Source organism: Heloderma suspectum, chromosome 2, assembly GCF_057233095.1.
Source record: "Heloderma suspectum isolate Gila_16-S chromosome 2, 16-S_ref, whole genome shotgun sequence".
Classification (NCBI taxonomy): Eukaryota; Metazoa; Chordata; class Lepidosauria; order Squamata; family Helodermatidae; genus Heloderma; species Heloderma suspectum.
This window is the reverse complement of record NC_139459.1, coordinates 267,474,407-267,491,624: the sequence shown is the minus strand read 5'-3', so window position 1 is coordinate 267,491,624 and position 17,218 is coordinate 267,474,407. Positions and strand designations below refer to the sequence as shown.

Genomic DNA, 17,218 nt, shown 5'->3' with positions numbered 1-17,218 from the left:
TTGGCACCTCTAAATTAAGAGGCCTACTGCAGGGGCAATACAAAGCCACGGTAGGAGTGTGCTGCAGCTTGTCATGTTGTGCGAACCTGGGCATTGTAGGTTATTTGAGGGATAAACAATGCTTGGATAACCCTAGAATAACCCTGGACTTACTCCTCCTCTTCACCATTGAAACCTGCTTGTTCACCGGCCTCTTGCTCTGGCCTAAACAATGGTGGTGATGAGAAGGAAGAGCAGTAGATGCCAGTGCCTACTTGCTTATTACGATGTACAAACCTGAGTAAATGTGTTCCATTGTGATATGGCTCCATTAGGAAACAGGCAACTACTGCATTCAACACAAGCTTCTGAAAGTCATCAAGGAGAGAGCCCCATGTAGCACTTGCTACAGTTGTCTAGCTGCTGTTTGAAGGCACTGAGAGCCAGTGTAATATGGTGGACGGAACATTAGACTTGGCCTGGAGATAACCGAATTCAAATATTTGCTCAGATATTTGCTCACTTCCTTGGGTGACCCTGAACAAATCACTATCTCTCAGCTTAACTTACCTCATAAAGTTGTTGGGTGGATAAAACAGCCAGTGCAGTTAGTGGTTAGAGTGTTGGGCTTAGACCTGGGAGCCCTGGGTTCAAATCTCTACTTAGCCACAAAGCTTACTGGGTGACTTTCTTTCAGCCTAACTTACTTCACAGGGTTGGTGTAACCTACCTGACAAGCAAGAATAAAAGGAGATCCATGTACCCCACCCTGAGCTCCTGGGAGGAAGGGTGGGATAAAAAATGTGCTACTACTAAAAAGGGATCATCCTGTGCATGCTGCCCTGACCTCTTTTAAGGGAAGATGGGATGCAGTTGTGTTAAATAAATAATTTCCCATATATTAAGATAGGGCTAGCTAGGATATTCATATGTTTAAATAAATATAATGTACGCGTAGAAAAAATGGAGGTAGGTAGATTAAGCTCTGAAGCTTTAACTTATTTAAACCTGAACTGAGCAGAGCATTCACAGCATTTAAAGCAAAAATGTAGAGAGGGGAGAAGGGAAGTTGAATGCAAGCCTGAAGAATAAGAGGACTAGATAATGCATTGGTGTTCTCACCATTCTATAGTAGAAGCCATGTTGTCTCAATTTGGGGGTGTTTGTCTCCAAGATTGACTGGGTGTCTCTCCATCCCCCCCCCCTTCCCCCAGGTAGCTCAAACTGTATGTTAAAGATACCAGTTTTTATCCAGTCTTTGGATTAGTCCACAGCTTTGTGGACAAATCATGGTGAAATGGGTTTCACTTGAGAAACGGAGATAGCTTCCACTAGAATCACCTGTGCTATCTGCATTTTGATGATATGGTGATGGGAAAAGGCAGGACCAAACAACAACAAAAGAACTCTCAGAATGTGTTGCAGTTTCACTTCTCAGGCACAATGCTTCTATTCCTTTCCCGGTTTTTCCTCCCACTCTGTTTCTTCCCCATTTCCATCTAGCTCTTCACCACCAACTGTAACCCTAATATGCTGACAGGACAAACAAGCCAAAGGACATTCTGCTGATTTAAGGGTGACCAGAAAGGCCTTTTATCACCATGACAGATGTCAACACCTTCAACCATCCAAAAGGCAAAGGAAACAAGAAAGCCACGCTTCCAAGGCCCTCACAGAAATCTAAGGAGCTTTTAAACCAGGCTGGGGGAGGGTGTTTCACAAGACGAATGAGAAAATCAGGCTGCAATTCTGTACCCACTTACCTGGGAGTAAGCCCCGCTGAACTCAATGGGACTAACTTCTGAGTAGATATGTGTAGGATTGCTGGATGGAATGATTTTCAATACAACCTGAACAATGGCCCATCGATGAAATTCCAGTTTTGCAATGTCTATGGGCCCAAATGTACTTGCTGGTCCCCCTTAAGCTTTTTCTTTGAACTCAGCATATCCGAAGAGGATTTGTACATTGTTAGGTGGAGCTGTGCTCAGGCCTGCAGCTTACGCTAGGGATGGTTCTTTCACACACACACACACACACACACTTCCATGACATTCCAGGTAACGGAATCTAGAGATAAGTGCTGATTGGTTGCCCCCAAACCATGTGATGCTCCTGTGCTTTATTCCACTGCTTTCACATAATGAAAGGCACATTGTGAAGTTGGCCGAACAGGCAGACAATGTGTAGCTTGGAGGTGAGCGTGCATACCCTTGAAGAGAAGCCCTCTGGCTCTCAGATACCAAAGGGCAGACAGGCCAGTATCTTTAAGCACAGTCAGGATAGTCCAGAACCTAAGAGAAACATGCATGACTCCAGTCAAACTGCCCTACTGAGAGGAAGGGCCAGTTTAGATTTGAGTGGCAGGGAAAAAATGTGCAGCCTCCACACTAATGGCAAAGCAATGCTTGTGCAGAAGGAATCTCCTAGACTTTTCCAATAATATGTTTCTGATGAGATCAATGAACTAAGTTATCTGTATCTTGCTCTCCCCTCACACTTTGTGAAATACAATAAAACATCTAATTACTATTTGGCTTCAACACCACCACCCCCATACAATTCCAATCTGCTGCCCTAAGATATGTCCTTTAGCCTCTGCTAGGCCCTCTTACCTGCCGCAGTAACATGATGGTCCCCCAGCTACTACGACAGCCAGCAGACACTTCCTTCTCCATCCACCTCAGCCTGCATCTCAGAGCAACTGGGTTTCTCTCCCTCTTTCTCCCTCCCCTCCGAGTTGCCTGAGCAGGAACAGAGGAAGGAAGGGTGAAAGAGGGGGGAGGAGAGGGAGGGGGAGTGCAGAGCCGCAACTTTAATAGCACAGAGCCCCTTTTGTTTCACAGCATATGGTATATTTCGTCCATACTGAAAACATTAGCCACCTATATTTTTAAAGAGCACACTTCAAAAGTATAAATGCAGCCCATGCCCAGCTCTCTGAAAACACATTCTGGGAGGGGCTGGGAGCTCTGCAAAAATCCAAACAAAAAAAACAGAAAGAAAAACAGCCAACGCTGAGATGCTTTGCAAGCCAACAGAAAAAAGTTCCTTTTTTGGAAAAAAAAATCTACTGCCTTATGTGTGTAGCTTGCTGTACAAGGCTTTCAGGATGATCCATGTTAACCAAGTTTATTTATTGCTCACCTGGCTGAGGTCTCAGTTCCAAACACGTTCACACAAAAGACAGGCATCCATTGTCAATGTCTGGCACAACTTTGTCCTGAAGAAGGATAGCCATGTGCCCCATATCTGCCATTCCCCACTTCCTTCAGTCCCCTGGAGTTGACCCTGTGCCAGTCATTTGCACATACTGTATATCCCAAATCCCAATGAACTGTGTGGGAGGGATGAGGTGTCAAATGGATTTTGGCCCACAAGCTTTAGACCACAAGGGACACATGATGCAGTGGCAAAGATAAGAGCCGCACATCTGGCAATGGTTTAGAAATATATAAATGTTTATCTTGAGTCCCAAACCCTTGCAAAGCCTACCCTGTCTCCTTCTCTAGCCAAGGAAACAATTTGAAAGAGCCTTGTCTACAGCCACAAATGGTAATTCCTCACACGACTCTATTTAAAAATAAATAGCCAAGACAGGAAAACACTCTTAACAATGCTGTAATTACTGAGCATATGTGGTTCTGATGGGAGGCTTGAATCTTTATTTCTGGATCTAAGATAAGGTTGATAACGCTTGAAAGACATAATTCTGGTCCCTGCATGGGGCCCCAGGGATGGAGTCTTCGAGGATAAACAGGAAGAGTGTAATGGGCCCACAGAAAACACTGTCTAAGGTATAAAACTATTCTGTGTTTACAAATCCCCAGCTACCAAACAATATATTCACACATTATTGTGTGAATAACACTCTATCCATTTTACAGATGGGAAACACTGAGGCTGTTTTTCTAATATGAAGGGCAAGTGGTGAACCCATGTAAAGCAGCTCACTCAAAAAAGTGAGCTAAGCCACAAGCTAGGGATCCTTAGCAGAGAATTCAAAATCCACACAGAGCATATCATTTAAAAGAGTGAGCCAACTGAGCCACAAACTAGACGTTGTCACAAAATTCTTTATAATTGGTCAATGAATGAAGCACCTAGAAAATGTGTTCACACACAGAAATACACTCTACCAATCACCCCTTTCATACACATGCTCTTTCACATGTAGACAAGAATATCTCTCTAAGAGCCTTTCTACATGAGGCTTTTATTGTGCGCTGGTGATTGTTCCCTCATGGTAGACTGTGGGCCCTTTACACAACGTCGTCATCCTCCAGGGCCTCTCCCGTGCTTTGCAACCATTATCATTTTTTTTTTCCTAATGAGGAAAGCCTGGTATTATTTAGAAATGGCGGAATGAGAATCTTGTGTCATTGTGCAATTCTGCTATACCACAGTGCCATCTAGTGGTTGTGTAATGGAACATATAGAAAGGCAGAGAAAGAAACCCCTCAGAAAAAAAGCACATGTAAAGGAGCTGAGCTTAACCCCACAACAAATCCAGATGCCTTGGTAACGGTACAGGATAAAAGCCTCATGTAGAAATGTCCTTACATACACATACACCACATAGCTCAATGCAGTTCTCATTGTCTTTGTTGCCCAATGGTACATCCTTCTTCTCCAGTGCTGCTGCTGGAGTCTAAAGCAAGCAAATGAGTTAGGAATGTAAGAAGCTGCCCTATACTGAGTCAGACCCTGGGTCCATCTAGCCCAGTATTGTTGACACTGACTGGCAGCAATGGCTCTCCGGGGTTTCAGGCAGGATTCCTTCCTAGCCCTTCCTGGAGATGCTGGGGATTGAGCCTGGGACCTTGCTCTGCCACTGTGCCACATTCCCCTCACTGTTTCTCTCTGGCCTCATTGCCTTTGTGGCCCAGTGGTCCATCCTTCTCCTACTCCAGTGCAGCTGCTGGGGTCTAATGCAACCAAATGAATTGGGCTGGTAGCCAGCCAAGCCTTTGCTGCTGCTTGCAATGGGAAGGAGAGAGCCCAAACCAGATGCAGGGTGTGGTGGTGATCTGAATTTCTCCCATATGCACACACCCTTCCAGATCTTCCTTGCCCACCCCTGGCAGCAAGACTGTTTTTTTAAAAATACAAAAATACAAAGCATATATCTGGAAAACCAGATGAGGATGGGAAAAATGAATTTTGGCTCCCTTGCCTGCCTCCCAGAAGGAGGGGGAGAAAATCTCAACAGCCAGCCAGGTTTTGTTTTTCTAAACCCTTCACTCAGTATGGGGAAATGGATGAAAAGAAGTGGCCTTGTACTATGAGTGGCCTTGCTCCTGTGGCTTTGACACAGAGAAATTAAGCAGGCCAAGTGTTGCCCATCGCTTTATCTCCATGCCAGGAAAGGTTTCTGCTGAAGGCAAAGGAACCGGCCCACTAAACGAGCTGGCAGCTATAAAGAAAAGAGCTGATGCAGTTGCAGGACCAGGTACAGGCTCTACCAGGGGCCCATCTTCTGGTAGGTGGTGCCATTGCAAACCTTCATTCTTGAACCCTGTGGAAGCATTGGAGTTGAATGGGATGCTCTTGAAGTTCTCCATATTAAAAATGACGTGGCTGCCACTGCTTCCTCCACCTGAAGGTTAGGGACACATTGAGCATCTCTATACCAGCCTAAAATCCCACATTTAAAACAGGGCTTTCTGCTTCTGTTTTAAATGCAGGATCACGACAGACTCCCTTTACATGCACTTCCTTTTCCCTCTCCCCTTCCCCCCCTTCTCCCCCTTATCTGAGTCTTCCATATGTTTCATTGATCTTGTGGCTTTTCCTTTTTCACCAAGGGAACTCATGCGGAACACAAGCGGGGTAATTTGATAGCTCATTATCTCCTATCTATTTAAAAACGGAACAAAGGTCATTTGGTACGGGAGACGCCCTGGAGGTTCGCCGTGTCATCTAAAGGGCCTGCAAACTTCCATGAGTGAGCAATCTCAATAGCAGGATAAAAGCTCCATGTGAAGAAGCCCACTGACTGTTTCTTACAAATAGCCCCATGATCTTCGGAGAAGGCTTTTGATCCTTGTATGAATATGTGTTGAGTTTAGGGGCTTCTGAACTTGTACCTTCCTACCCTTTTGCTGCCGTTCCCCAAATAAAATTCGAGGAGAAAATGTCACAGAAGCAATCTCATTCCGCAAAGCATCCTGTATCTATCTCATTCCTAAGCACACCACTGCCCCTTATTTCTCTCCAGTGTGGCCCAGCGGGCTTTCCCTCCTTCCCCTTGGATTTGGAGATATGGGAGGAGCAATGTTGTCCCCCAGTCTAGGACTGCAGCTAATTATGAGGCCCAGTAAATCAGGCACACAATTGATGTCCACATGCTGCACATGCCGGGCAGGTCGCATGGCGAATTGGTGTTTTGTCCAATGTTTACCCAGTCTCGCACTCTGATTTATCATTTTAAAAGCTGTCATTTAAAAAAAAAAAAGGCTTTGTGGATCTTCAGAGCTTGTAAAACTGTAGTGCCTTAGTAAGGGGTCATGGTGGAGTGATTACTAAGGGGCAAAAAAATAAATTTATTGCAGATTTTGGTAAGTTAATATTACAGCATTGCTAGCCCTGAGGCTTAAATCACTGAGCAGCTCCCACAGCAGTAGAAATTCAACAAAGGAGGCTTTCTGGGGGTGGCATGGAAGAGATGGTCACTTTCCCTCCCCTCTTGCGCAGATTTCTATCTTTTGCCTCTCAGACTGTTGTGAGGAGAATGTTGGCTGAAGAGATTCAACTTCTGGCATACATCTGAGACACAGCAAAGGAGAGCCTCTATAGGAGGATAGTCCTGCTTGCCAACCAGCCCTTCAGCCTAAAACAGCTACTCACTAGCAACAATAGCCCACATAACAAAGAGACGAACATGGGGATCAGACCCCAAATTAAATCCAGATGCCAGCTCAGTCCCTGGAGCTACTCTGGCAACACTATTACAGCCACAAAACAATGAGTATGTTCACCTGCTCATCTTCTACTGTGATATATGCTATCATCTGCCAGTGATGCCCTTCTATATTCAGGCTCTCCTCTGCGACCCACCAGTGCAAGACATACACTGCAGTAGGATGTGGGAGAGGGCCTTCTCTGCTGTGGCACCCCGCCTGTGGAACGCCCTCCCCTTGGAGGCCCAAATGTTGCGGATGTTGGTTTTGTTTCGGTGCCAAGTTAAAACATGGCTTTTCACCAAAGCCTTTGAGGGCTAACTGAATTCCCTAAAGTTGCACACTGTTTTATTGCTTTAGATTTTCTAATTGATATTACCTTGTTTAAGGGTTTAATATGCTTTTAGCTGTTTAAGGGCACAATCCTATCAGGATAGGCGGCCGCCTCCAAACTCGGAAGCGACCACCTATCCAATGCAGGACAGGAGAAGCACAGAGGGGATCGTCCCCTCTGCTCTTCAGCTGCTTTGCTTTTGTGGCTAGATAGCTGATTTTGGCTGTCGAACGGCGGGAAGTCAGAGCGGGGGTGCGGATGCCGAATAACACACAGGAAGCGTTGGAACGGCACTTCTGCCCTCCCTGCCCCGGCACACCCCCAGGAACACCCTGTTTTCGCTGCTCTGCGCTCCTCTTCTGAGCGCGGAGCACAGGGCCACTCCATGCTGCCTACGAGACAGTGCGGGGGTGGGTAGGGTGGAGGTCAGTTCTCAGGGAACCGACCTATCCTATGGCTGTCTAGCCACTGACTAGTGGCCATAGGATTGCACCCTAAATTATTTATTGTTTTACACTGTTTATACTGTTTATTGATTTTATCTGTACAATGCCCTGAAAGCTTAATGATATAGGGCAGGATACAAACATTATAAATAAATAAATAAATAAATAAATAAATAAATAATCTATGTCGGACAAACAGGCCAGTGTCCATGTAAAAGAATTGTTGTTGTTGTTGTTGTTCAGTCGTGTCCGACTCTTCGTGACCCCATTGGCCATAGCACGCCAGGCCTTCCTGTCCTGCGCTCTCTCCCAGAGTGTGCTCAAGTTCATATTCATTGCATCGGTGATGCTATCTAGCCATCTCATCCTCTGTCGTCCCCTTCTCCTTTTGCGTACAGTCTTTCCCAGCATCAGGGTCTTTTCCAGAGGGTTTTCTCTTCGCATTAGGTGGCCAAAATATTTCAGCTTCAGCTTCAGGATCTGTCCTTCCAATGAGCACTCAGGCTTGATTTCCTTTAGGATGGACTGATTTGACCTCCTTGCAGTCCAGGGGACTTGTAAGAGTCTTCTCCAGCACCACAGTTCGAAAGCATCAGTTCTTCGGCGCTCAGCCTTCCTTATAGTCCAGCTCTCACAGCCATACATTACTACTGGGAAAACCATAGCTTTGATTAGACAGACCTTTGTCGGCAAGGTGATGTCTCTGCTTCTTATTATGCTGTCTAGGTTTGCCATAGCTTTCCTCCCAAGGAGCAAGCGTCTTTTAATTTCATGGCTACAGTCACCGTCTGCGGTGATCTTGGAGCCCAAGAAAGTAAAATCTGTCACTGCTTCCATTTCTTCCCCTTCTATATGCCAGGAAGTGATGGGGCCAGATGTCATGATCTTCGTTTTTTTAATGTTGAGTTTCAAATCAGCTTTTGCACTCTCCTCTTTCACCCTCAACAAGAGGCTCTTTAGATCCTCTTCACTTTCTGCCATTAGGGTGGTATCGTCTGCATATCGGAGGTTGTTGATAATTTTCCCAGCAATCTTAATTCCGACCTGTGATTCATCCAACCCGGCGTTTCTCATGATGTACTCTGCATATAAGTTAAATAAGCAGGGTGACAATATGCAGCCTTGTCGTACTCCTTTCCCAATTTTGAACCAATCGGTTGTTCCATGTCTGGTTCTTACTGTTGCTTCTTGACCCTCGTACAGGTTTCTCAGGAGACAGGTAAGGTGGTCTGGTACTCCCATCACTTTCAGAATTTGCCACTGTTTGTTGTGATCCACACAATCAAAGGCTTTAGCGTAGTCAATGAAGCAGAAATAGATGTTTTTCTGGAATTCTCTTGCTTTCTCCATGATGCAGCGAACGTTGGCGATTTGATGTCTAGTTCCTCTGCCTCTTCGAAACCCAGCTTGTACTTCTGGTAGTTCTCGGTTCGCATACTGCTGAAGCCTAGCTTGTATGATTTTGAGCATCACCTTGTTGGCATGTGAAATGAGCGCAATTGTGCGGTAGTTTGAACACTCTTTGGCGTTGCCCTTCTTTGGAATTGGAATGTAAACTGACGTTTTCCAGTCTTGTGGCCACTGTTGAGTGTTCCAGATTTGTTGGCATATTGAGTGCAGCACTTTAACAGCATCATCTTTTAGGATTTTAAATAGCTCAGCTGGAATGCTTTCATCTCCGCTAGCTTTGTTGTTACTAATGCTTCCTAAGGCCCACTTGACTTCACTCTCGAGGATGTCCGGCTCAAGTTCAGTGACCGCACTATCATGGCTATCAGGGACATTAAGATCTTTCCTGTATAGTTCTTCTGTGTATTCTTGCCACCTCTTCTTAATCTCATCTGCTTCTGTTAGGTCCCTGCCTTCTTTGTCCTTTATCATGCCCGTCTTTGCACAAAACGTTCCCTTGAGATCTCCAATTTTCTTGAAGAGATCTCTAGTCTTCCCCATTCTGTTGTTTTCCTCGATTTCTTTACATTGTTCATTTAAGAAGGCCTTCTTGTCTCTCCTTGCTATTCTCTGGAACTCTGCATTCAGTAGGATATATCTTCCCCTTTCTCCCTTGCTTTTCGCTTCCCGTCTTTCTTCAGCTACTTGTAGAGCCTCATCAGACAGCCACTTGGCTTTCTTGCATTTCTTTTTCTTTGGGATGGATTTAGTTGCTGCCTCCTGAACAATGTTACGGACCTCCGTCCATAGTTCCTCAGGCACTCTGTCTATCAGGTCTAATCCCTGAAATCTATTCCTCACCTCCACTGTATATTCATAAGGGATATGATTTAGGTCATACCTGAATGGTTTAGTGGTTTTCCCTACGTTCTTCAATTTAAGCTGAAATTTTGCAACAAGAAGCTCATGATCTGAGCCACAGTCAGCTCCAGGTTTTTACTGACTGTATAGAGCTTCTCCATCTTTGACTGCAAAGGACATAATCAATCTGATTTCGATATTGACCATCTGGTGATGTCCATGTGTAGAGTCGTCTCTTGTGCTGTTGGAAAAGAGTGTTTGCTATGATCAGCGTGTTCTCTTGGCAAAACTCTATTAGCTTTTGTCCTGCTTCATTTTGTACACCCAGGCCATGCCTGCCTGTTATCCCGGTGATTTCTTGATTTCCTACTTTAGCATTCCAATCCCCTATGATGAAGAGGACATCTTTTTTTGGTGTTAGTTCTAGAAGGTGTTGTAGGTCTTCAGAGAACCCATCAACCTCAGCTTCTTCGGCATCAGTGGTTGGGGCATAGACTTGAATTACTGTGATGTTGAATGGTTTGCCTTGGATTCGTACTGAGATCATTCTGTCGTTTTTAAGATTGTACCCCAGTACTGCTTTTCCCACCCTTTTGTTGACTATGAGTGCTACTCCATTTCTTCTAAGGGATTCTTGCCCACAGTAGTAGATATGATGGTCACCTGAATTCAATTCGCCCATGCCTGTCCATTTTAGTTCGCTGATTCCCAAGATGTCGATGTTCAGTCTTGCCATCTCATGTTTGACCACCTCCAGCTTACCTTGATTCATTGATCTGACATTCCAGGTTCCTAAACAATATTGTTCTTTACAGCATCGGATTTTCTTTTCACCACCAGACACATCCACAGCTGAGTGTCCTTTCGGCTTTGGCCCTGCCGCTTCACTCTTTCTGGCTCTACTTAGAAATACCCTCTGCTCTTCCCCAGTAGTATATTGGACACCTTCCAACCTGAGGGTGTCATCTTCCGGCGTCATATCTTTTAGCCTTGTGATACGTTCCATGGGGTTTTCTTGGCAAGAATCCTGGAGTGGGTTGCCATTTCCTTCTCCAGTGGACCACATTTTGTCAGAACTCTCTGCCATGACCTGTCCGTCTTGGGTGGCCCTGCACGGCATAGCTTATGGCTTCACTGAGTTACGCAAGCCCCTTCGCCACAACAAGGCAGTGATCCATGAAGGGGTGTAAAAGAATACATTGCCACAAATCTGACATCAGAAATAGCAATATTCAGAAACCAGCGGGAGAACATTTCAGCCTCTCGGGACACTTTGATGGACCTTAAAAGTGTCCATTCCTTAGTAATGAAACTTCAAAGTGAGACCAGGAGAGTTATAATTCACCAAGAGGTTTAGTTCTATCTCCTGAAGCTTGAACTGGGGTAAAAGAGTTTTTGTTCACACTGTGGGTATTTAACTGGCTTGCCCAATGCCAGGATGTTTGTGTTATCAGCAACAACCATTCTGTGAATGGCCACTGTTAACAATGTAATTGTCACTTACTCACTGCTTATAATCCTGCCACCCCACCCCCAGTGATGTGTATATATACCCCTGTAACTCAGAATAACACTTAATGCCTCTAATGTTGTCCATGAAAGCTTATGCCATGATAAAGGCTCCCTGTTATTTTAAGTGAAGAAAATGTGTTTTCTTTTTCAAAAAAACAATGAATTGAAGTCCCTTATCAGTCCCTCTGGGCTGTGATTCTTTATCTGCCTTTTGCCACTGTGAAGCACATACCTACTAATTAGCGGATAATGCAAGGTCCATCTCCTTATTTACAGAAGAAGGTTGCAGGTGTTAACCTTCACTTCCACAACAGAGCAAGAGTGAGATGTCCAGCCTATTTTTTCTTTTCTTTTCTTTTCTCTTCTCTTTTCACTCCAATTCCTACCATCCTTTTTATGGTAAAGTACATGATCAGATCAACCAAACATCCAGTGACTCAATACGGTAATCGATGCATAGTGGTGGTCTGTTATTCAATTGTACAATGTATTTTACAGAGTTTGCTTGGTCTAACCACCATCCCGTACTTAGTTATAAAACATCATCTTGATAGCTATTCTTTCTGAGACACAGTTCACCCAAGCTAGCTGAAACACAGGTTTTCCAATTCTGGAATGCTGTAAGGCTGAACCATAGTTGCCTGTGGTACACAACTGCACATATTCATATGTGTGTGTGTCGGGGGGGCGTTCTGACAAACTTCTAGCCTTGCAGTTTTTCATTACGCATGTTCCTGCTTTTCATGGCTCTCAAAATGCTTTCTACAACAAATGTGAACTCTGGTGAGTAGAATAATAGCTTCAAGCAGGTGAAACTTCTGGGGACATTTCTGCAAAGTTTTGCAAGAGTTCATCAGGATTTGGGATCCATCATAGACCTCCACATCTCATTGGTCACTAGGGCCCAATCTAGATGGGGAATTTACTGAGGTACTACTGCGCCTCACACACGGGCACGACACATGACATTACCCCCAAGCTGTATCAGTCCCGGATTTTCTTGTCATAAAAATCGCATTTTCACAAAGTTGTTTTGTGACAGATTTTCCTTTTATTGTGACTTCCCTGCATTTCGGGACTCAGTGTGTCCTAAATTTGCAGTATTACTTGAGGTGGGGGGGGGAGGAGAGGAGGAGCAGCTTCGGAGGAACGGAAAGATGTGTCAGCAAAGCGTGGACCCAAGAAGAATGAGTTAACTCTTCTCGTGGAGGAGAGGAGTTAACCTGTTCCTGGCTTCACCCTCTGCTGACCAAGATCATTGTTTTTTAAAATAGCATTTGTTAATACATGCCTGTGAATAACACACACACATTTCTGCTGGCAAACCTAAAACCAGTGGCTTTGTAGGCACGTGTCAAAGTTCTTTAAACCTCTCACTCTTGCCGAAACTCTTATTGATTGATGTGAAATTAAACCTCCTTCCATACCTTCTCCACACGTAGAGTAACTACACGAGGCAGTGAAAATGTACCACTGGCCCTGCCTCCAATGTTTCTCCGCCGACTGGCTCTGCTCCCTGACCTCTGTGCATTAAGCCAAAGGTTTGAAAACGAGCACCTCTGTGCATACACAGAGGTGCATGCACAGAGGCATTCCACGTGATCAGGAATCTCGTTCACACAGGCTTCCCAGTCACATGAAGCACCTGTGCATGTTCAGCTGTACGCTCTTAGGTGGCCCTTTCAGGACCTTTGGTTCTATGTGTAGAGGTCAGAGAACAGAGGTGTGGTGATCTCGGGAGCAGAGCCAGCTGTGTGATGCCAATTCTTCCTCCATATGTTCACTACACATGGAGGGGAAGAGTTGAAAAGAGTTGATATGAACGACAAAGTTATTTCAGGCTCAGCCCTTACTCCCAATAAAACCCTCATTGATATCTCTGAACTGTGTAACCAGACCACTTGCCCAAGCACCCACTGTTTTCTCTGTGATTCAGTTGCAAAAGGAGCTTGTGTGCTTTGACCAGGATAGAAAACGCTTCAGAAAATAGCTGGACTTAATATTCTCTCAAATGGAGGATCAAACATTCCCCCCTCCATCTTCCCAGTATAAGCAGGGGCAGCAGGAACTTCCTGTACCCATCACATGACCTGCTGAGCCTATCTCCTACTCCCACACAACATCTTGGGACTAGTCTGAACTTGCAGACAATGTGACTTCACCATCTAGTCACTCCCCCGCCCCCTATGCACACCTGGGTTGTTGTTTTTTTTATAACGTCTTGCCTGATGAAGAGAGCTGGAGATCTTGAAATCTTTGTACACTTTTGGGGTGCGTGTGTCTTTTTCTGTGCAGTGGCTGGTGCTTGGAACTCCAGTTTCCAGCTGACAATTCCAAGCATATGTACACGGCATATGAGCTGGAAGAGAATGCCTGGGAAATGGTGAGATTTTTCTGATAATTTTGGAAGAAAGCCAATTCCATACAGAGCTGAGGGGAGTTTTCACAACACCTGTCAGTGGCGGAATAGTAGTGTGTTAGGGAACAGAGTTTACTGAGCTCTACAGACATGGCCATTGATTACTTGCAGACTGAACAGAGAGTATATTCACTCGAGATTTTGACAGAGCAACTGCCATGGATACATGCATCAGTAACAAGAAGCAACGTGCAAGTCAATCATGCACATAGCTAGATAAACCATGTTTGCCATGGAAGCTACTTGATGTTTAAAGTAGCTGATATTTATAATGTGATTATTAAGCAACACAGATGCTTCCTTTGTCTCTGTATGTCTGAATCTTCTGATGAGCATTAATAGCACTCAGACTGATGCAAAGACACTTTGGATATTCTCCAAATGTTTTGAGTACTAATATGATCTTGTGCTCATACATTTGGTTTCTGGTTGCAATGAGGTTTACAAATGAAAAAGAGCTGGGTGGTCTCCTACTCAAGTCTTATACATACATATTGCACTGTGATCATGTAATTTGGAAGGCTGGTTTGTCTTTGATTACAAGAGCCTTCAACTTTAATCTTAAACATTGCTGCAGGCCTGGAATGAAGTCAATTGACAAGGTAGAAGTAGGGAGCTCTTAGCATGGAAATAATTGAATGCATTGCAAGATAGAACTCAACAGCATCACGGAACTGTTTTCTAAAAGCAACCATGGAACTTAAAGGGACAAGATCTTTAGAACTGTCAAAAGTACTCTGTTAAAATGGATCACGTTTGGTAGAAATGGCATGGTCCCACCTACGATTTTCAGGACATGGTATAGCAGCATATAGAACAGCAGTTTTCCCTAATTTAAGCGAGTATGGGTCTGATCAATGCTTGGATGGGAGACCACCTGGAAACCCAACGTTTGCCAACTTGATTCCCACTTAGGGTGGTGAGGTGACCTCTTTAACAGAAGGCAGTCCTCTATTTGAAGGCCTACCAGAGGACTGTCCTTTATTTTGAAGGCGTCCTCTATTTGAAAGGCTGCCCAGTTCAAGTCCTGTATAAAGTTAAAGAACCATCAGAAGGAAGAGTTGGGCCTTGAAGTTTTCCATCAACAGCACTTGCTTAGCAGACTGAACCAGGCACCCAGGACACCTGGTCACAGCCTCCCACACTATGGTGAAGTATATTGTATTTCTATTTAAATTACAATAATTGTTTCTAAATTTGTATCTGCATATATAAATTAGCATATGCTGTTAATGCAAATTAGTGTCCTCTTTTTGGCAATTCACAAGTGGCCACCCTATTCACACTACGGAAGGAAGTAAGAACATAAATGTAATTTTAAAGAGGTGTGTTTACTCACCCAGAACGTGTTGCTTTCTGATATTCTTGATCTCTGCTATATACTGCTCTGACAGGTTAAAAATTTTAAAAGAAGGCCAGAATAATTCGCGTGAAGGAGTCACATAGCAACAGACCAATGCAAACAGTGAAGGAAAATGTAGTCATTTGTACAAAAGGTGCATGATTTATCTATCCTTCTGTGACATATTGACAAGCAGGTAAATATGTAACTTTGCAAATGTCATAAACCATGCATTTAATCAGTAATATGCAGTGTTTCTCACTGATATAGATTTGCTTGCCATGACGATTGCTTTCATGACCCTGAAAGTAGAAGCTAGGACTCCTAATGAAGGCACAAGCAGCTGTTAGCAGTTATCAAATCCCGCCCAACCCAGGTTTCCATGTTCCTTGACTGGGGCAGGAAGTCAAAGTTCTATTCCATGTGACCTCATGTGGCAACATAAACAATCACATGGTGAGTTGGCTGAAGATGCTCAGGGGCAGCGTACTTTCCCCACAGAATGGATCTTCTTGCATCTACGGACGTTCAAGGAGTGCTCGGGTGAATGGTGGTGCCGTGTTGGTGTAGGCATGGGTCATGCTTGAGGAGTTTACTAAAAGATAATGGCAGGAATAAATGTTCCCCTGGCTAGAAAATGAGGACTATATTTAGGTTCCAGCAACGTTTGGAATACAGACATGATTTTGCACAGTTTACATTTCAAGGAGGTGTTTGCTTGAAATTTCTCTTCGTGGCAATCATCTTGGTTGGATGTATGTCTCCATTGACCGTACTGGCCCTTACTTCCAAGTAAGATCTTTTAAACTGTTCTGCAATTGTCAGTAATTAGTTTCTGGATTGTCAAATGGGCATGTCTTCCCTGCAAGTCATTCAAAAGAGTAGAATTACAACAATATCTGTATAGCTCAAAGGATTCATTCCAGGTGGCTTCTGACTTGTTTTTGATAGTTCTGGTCTACATCTGATCTACATCTAGAAATGTATAAGTGCCAACATGACCTTTCGACCTTCAGCAACTTTCAACCTTGATGGCCTTGACCATTATAACTTATGCAGTATAGCTTGAGGAGTTTACTGAAAGATAATGGCAGGAAGAAATGTTCCCCTGGCTACAAGAGGAGACTCTGGATCTTTCTAAGGCTGGTCCAGAAGCTGGAGCTAATGCAGAATGCAGCAGCTCAGCTGTTGTCGGGAGCTGCCCCTTTTCAGCATGTAACTCCTTGCTGGGGGAACTGTACTGGCTGCCTATTCGCTACTGGGCCAGGTTTAAGGTATTAGTACTAACGTACAAAGCCCTAAACAACTTGGGACCAGGATACCTGAGAGAGCACCTTCTCCCTTACCAACCTCCCCAGTCACTGAGGTCATTGGAAGGTATGTCCCTGGTGGTTCCACATGGACCTATGGCCCGGTTGGAGTCCACCAGGAAAAGAGCCTTCAGTGTGGTGGCCCCCTTCCTGTGGATCTCCCTGCCTCTGGAGGTTAGGCAAGCACCAACATTCTGTTGCTTTCGGCACCTCTTCAGGACATTGTTATTTCGAGAGGCCTTCCCTGAGTGACCAGCCACATTTTATTAAGTTCAGAATCTGTCTTTAACATGCTTTAATTATGGGGCTTTATTCTTTTATCCTATTGTTCACCGCTCCAAAATCTTTGATGTGGAGTGGTATATAAATATTGTAAATAAATAAATGATTGGTCTGTTCCAGAAGATGTTGTTCAATATACCTGTGAGTATACCTGTAGACTACTGCAACATGCTTACCCTATCCTGTTGTCAGTCCTATTAAATATGTCAGGGGGTGGAGAACCTCTTTTAGCCCATGGGCTGAATTCAATTTCCGAAAATCTCTCAGAGGCCGCATTCCCGTGGTGGGTGGGGCCTAAGATAAACGGGTGGGAGCAGAATACCCAAAATATATTTTAAAAATGAGCGTATTCTAGCTTAAGGCTCTTACTAAGCTTTAGGAAATGCATTTGAACCTTTTAGAATGTGAACAAACTGCACATCAGGCGGGGAGTAATCAAATG

The 17,218-nt window shown here is 44.4% G+C and overlaps 1 protein-coding gene across 1 annotated transcript in view; it reads right to left on the bottom strand.

Moving 5' to 3' along the window:
• The window catches only part of SYNPO (synaptopodin), a 99,961-nt gene extending 97,245 nt beyond the window's left edge, over window positions 1-2,716 (bottom strand). The window contains exon 1 of the mRNA XM_084839160.1: window positions 2,595-2,716. The gene's annotated coding sequence lies outside the window, so the exon portion shown is untranslated. The remainder of the gene's footprint in view (window positions 1-2,594) is intronic.
• Between the last annotated feature and the right edge of the window lie 14,502 nt (window positions 2,717-17,218).